Here is a 4,989-nt window from a genome sequence, read left to right on the forward strand (position 1 = left end):
ACAATACATTGACAGTAAAAAAAAAAAAAAAACATTATTAAAAAAATTGTGAAAGTTTGAATGTCCAAATCAGTTTACCCACTACACCCTGAGGCCCTCTTTTGGACAACCTTTATTTAAAACCTGACAGAGTTCAGGGAAACACAAATGTGTCTACTAAAATGTTTCCTTCATTTCTCTGCCTGGAAATGCTTAACAACAATATCATCAACTTGGAAAACAGTTGCTTGATTGTGAATTACTGACTTTCCAGTTGTCAGGATCATCAAAACATTACAACATTATATCCATCTTGTTAATGTTTTCAGATGATATGTGCATCACCCAAGCCATAAAAAGTAAAATGGGACAAGCAGCATCAATTTAAAACAGATTAATACCACAAGCACATTAAAAGGCCATGTGGTTTAAAATTGCAGTGTTTTTGATTGCCTATGTAGTGTGTTTTCCATAAATCCCGCAGATTGTAAAACACAAATATTCCAGCAAAAGACCGTAAATCTCTCAAATACAACTCAATAATGGAACAATGATCCCTGGGTTTATGGTTTTACAGTACTGGGTCTGCCTACCTGCCTTTGAATGAGAGCTTTTGTCCTTATATATATTTGATCAGCTGGAGATTTATTTTCTGCCCATGTAAAAATAGAGAAAGAGAGTTTGCACTGGGCCCATAAGCTAGTTTTTCAGTTTAGCAGTTGTAACCGGCAGGTCTGCCTGTGACAGGTGCATGCATGCTTGATTAGGGATTTGGTTCAGCTGTGTCTGTCCCTATATAAGAAACAAGGAGTGAGTGGATGCTGTTTGCACTGTGGCATGTATGGTTGAAGCTCCTTTTCTTGGAAAAAATGTAGATCACAGTTTACTCATTTACATTCTCCTCTTTTAACTAGATGCTGTAAGCAGCTGGAGGTGTTGCAGATATCATAAGCCACTGCGTGTTCTTTACCTACCCTTTTTATACATTTATACATTTTTTATGTGTTTTCACCCTTTTTATTCATTTTAATGTGTTTGTGTAAATTGAAGTTGCATTTACTGAGTGGTTTACTCTGATTCTTCTTGTTGTATAGTTCCGGGTTGGGCGCCGGTGGGGTGGGGGGTGTGCTGGCAGTGTTTTCCTCACTCCAGTTCCCTCACTGTATTTGTTTGTTTCCCTCTTTTTAGTGTGTATTGGAAGTTTCGTTGGCACGTTTTTTCTCACCGTGTGTGGGTTTGTTTTGTTTTCAGCACGGAGTGGAGTGAGGTGCGCCGTCTCGTACTGGCTTAGTCCACGGCCCCTCTCTTCCCCTCCCCCCCTGCACAGGCGGTCGACTTGGCCTCCCTGTTTGTCTGCATTCCCTTTTATTGTTTTATCTGTGTATAGATGGTCAGAGTATAATTGCCACTATAGAAATTGTGAATTAAATTAAAACTTTATTTTAAGTTTTATTGTTTTAGCCATTTTTTTTTTTTTGGGTGGCTCCACTCTGCGCTGGCAGTACCTTGGTCACACAGTGATCCAAATGTTTGACATTTCTTATGTCACTGGAACTTTGGCTTTCTTGAAAATTGCACCACCAAATGTTTTATTTTTATTTCTATTGAACAGTTTGCTGGGTTCATACTGTAGTAAGTGGGGGACAGCTGATGGAGAACTGACCCAGCTCCATTCAGTTTTTTTTTTTTTTTTTTTTTGTATCTAAATTCAGAAGTCATGGTGTTGACTGTTCTCCATAACTAAACTTATTCAATTCAAATATTCATATCTTTATTTGGGGTCACTTAAAAAGGTCATCTAAGTACCCCATCTTTTCTAAATCAGTCAGCTCCAATCAGCGTAGTTCAGAAATGACTAATGGTGTGCTAAGCTAAGAACGAAACAAACTAACAAGTGTAGCTTTAATTAGTAGTTAGCTAATTTAAATTAAAGATAAAACCCTAGTAGGGTTTTTCCTGTGACGTAACAAAACATGAAAATACTTTCAACACACTTCAACTTGTAAAATCTTTAGATTTGTGAACTTTAGATTATTTTACACGTTTTGTTGCACATTATTTGCTTTACATTATTTTGTTGATATTTTGTAGGTATTTCTTTTTTAGTGACTTGTTAACACCAGGTCAAAAACATCTGTTTCTACCAGTAATCACTAGATTCATATTGAGGATTTAATGTCTAAATTGTACGAGTTTAGCAGTGCAGTCTGAAAGCCCCTCAGTGAGCCTTCAGCAGCTGTTCCCCCAGAATCATAGCATCTATCCTGATCTGTTTTTAAATCAAACGTTTAAAATGGAATGTTTTCTTTCTGTTTTCTCTGAGCTCTCAAGAGGCAGGGGTCTCTTCATCAAGACAGACACAATCTTAGATTTAATTCTCAGAATTTCTGTAAGCTTTGTTTTGATCCTTAGCTCATAAAGCATTTGCTGTGCTGCATTCAGTATTCTCCTCCTTATCTGGATACAAAAACAGCTCATTCTCAACAAACAGCATGTGTCGGCTCCATAGCTAACATGGAGAAGACAAACATTTGTCTTTTAATTAAAATAATTGCATTGTGGTCATTTCAAGTTTTTTTTCTCTAATCTACAAAGAAATATCTTAATAGGTTCTGCCAATTGCCAGATCTGATTATTATTCACCTCAGTCCATTGTAGTTAAATTGCTTTTAAATCTAGTCATAATCCTATGTATTGTGCATTTTTTTTGATTATCTGTAGTTCTTTTGTTGTTGTAAAAAGATAATAAAAAAGGTACTCGTCCAACTGTATTTTTTTAAGTTTAGATTTTTCTTACTCAGGTTGTTTTTTCTGTCACACTTCTACTTAGTGAGAAACTGTAAAAAATAAAAAATAATTGTCTGCATGTGAAGTCTGTGAAGGTTCACAATAAGTCAATGGACAAGGTGGGTTTTCTTGCAAGATCTTTTAATATATATTTTTCATTTTTTTCTAAATTTTTTTTTTTATAAAGGAGGATAAAAAGTAAAAAACTGAAAATTGTCAAAAACCAAAGTAGTTTGGGCCCAACTGAAAAAAATAACTAAATGAAACAAACAAGTGGGACTAAACTGAACAGGCCAGATCAGACTCAGCCAATACACTGACGCACTGGGGAAGCTTTGCGGTTCAACCTCAACCCACCACAAAGTTGTTCTTAAATTTTAGTCTCTAAAAGCAAACACAGAAGGAAGAATGAGAAAACAGTGGATCCCAGGATTTATCAAGCCTTCAGAGGGATTACTAGGGAATTTCAAAAATCTTCAGTGCATGTTTTGTGAAGAGAAGGCTCCTCAAAAAAGGATCAGAACCAACTGTTGTATTTCTGAACAACAGATTAGAAGACTTGAATAAATCATTTACATTTTCATGCCAGCTTGACTTCACTGGAGTAGATTAACCACCCAACTTCATTAACACTTCATAAAATTGTTTAACCAAAAGTTATCCCAAATCTATTTTTCATTGAATCTGAGAGTCGAGTTCAATCTTTTAGCTCAACTTTGCTAAATTTCAATTTTTGTTGCCTCAGTGGAAGCTCACACAACAGGTTTTTATCATTTAGACAAGAAAACCAAAAAAAAGAGAGCTGAACATGCTTTAATAATAGTTAAAAAAAAAATATCAACAACCGCCAATTATGCTGTTTACCTACAAGGTGCCAGTGGAAATTGGACAATTAGGGATGAAGAAGAATACTAGGAAGGGACATTTCATGATGCCAACACGATGGAAAGAAGGTGGAAATTCTGTGTGTTCAAGAGACAGCATGGAAAGAGAGAAAGGCTTAGGAATTAGCAGCAGATTTACGCTGTTTTATTGTGGTGTACATGGAACGAGGAAGGGATAGCAGTGATTCTGAAGGAGGAGTTTGCCAAGAATGTTATAAAGGGGAAGAGAATAAATCTAAAGCTGTAAGTTGAAGGTGAGATGTTGAATGTTGTTGGTGGAAATGAGGCCAAGGTAGGATGTGAGCTGGAGGAGAAGAAGAAATTTGTGTGGAAGATAGATACATTAATCCAGAGTATATCTAGAGGGGAGAGAATGGTGAATAGAGCAGAATAACGAACATGAAGGTGTGGGAAACAGAGGGGACAAGGAGCTGATTTGTGTGTTCAGAGCAGAAATGCAGAAGGACATACATTTGAGTAAAAAAAATATTTGGTCAGCCACCAGTTGTGCAAGTTCTCTCACTTAAAAAGATAGAGGCCTGTAATTTTCATAATAGGTATACCTCAACTACGACAGACAAAATGAGAGAAAGAAAAAAAACAGAAAATCACATTGTTTGATTTTTAAATAATTTATCTTCAAATGTATCTGCACGGTGGCGCAGTGGTTAGCGCTCTTGCCTCACAGCAACAAGGCCCCTGGTCCCCCAAGTCCCGGCTGGGGGACCCAAAACAAAATCATCAATGGGGGACCTTTCTGTGTGGAGTTTGCATGTTCTCCCTCTGCATGCGTGGGTTTTCTCGAGGGACTCCAGCTTCTTCCCACCGTCCAGAAACATGCTTCACAGGTTACTCTGAATTTTCCATAGGTGTGAATGGGTGTGTGATTGTGGCCCTGCGACAGACTAGCGACCTGTCCAGGGTGTCCCCAGCCTTTGCCTGCAAGTGGCCGGGAAATGTTCCAGCAGCCCTGTGACCCCGAATGGTAATAAACGGATTAGAAGATGAATAAATGAATTATTTGCAAATTATTGTGGAAAATAAGTATTTGGTCACCTACAAACAAGCAAGATTTCTGGCTCTCACAGACCTGTAACTTCTTCTGTAAGAGGATCCTCTGCCCTTCACTTGTTACCTGTATTAATGGTACCAGTTTGAACATGTCATCCATATAAAAGACACCTGTCCACAACCTCAAACAGCCACACTCCCAACTCCCCTTTGGCCAAGACCAAAGAGCTGTCTGAGGACACGAGAAACAAAATTACCTATTGCAGACTGAATCTGCAATAGGTTAGCAGCTTGGTGTGAAGAAATTGACTGTGTGAGCAATTAATAG

Source organism: Oryzias latipes, chromosome 1, assembly GCF_002234675.1.
Source record: "Oryzias latipes chromosome 1, ASM223467v1".
NCBI classification, from domain to species: Eukaryota; Metazoa; Chordata; class Actinopteri; order Beloniformes; family Adrianichthyidae; genus Oryzias; species Oryzias latipes.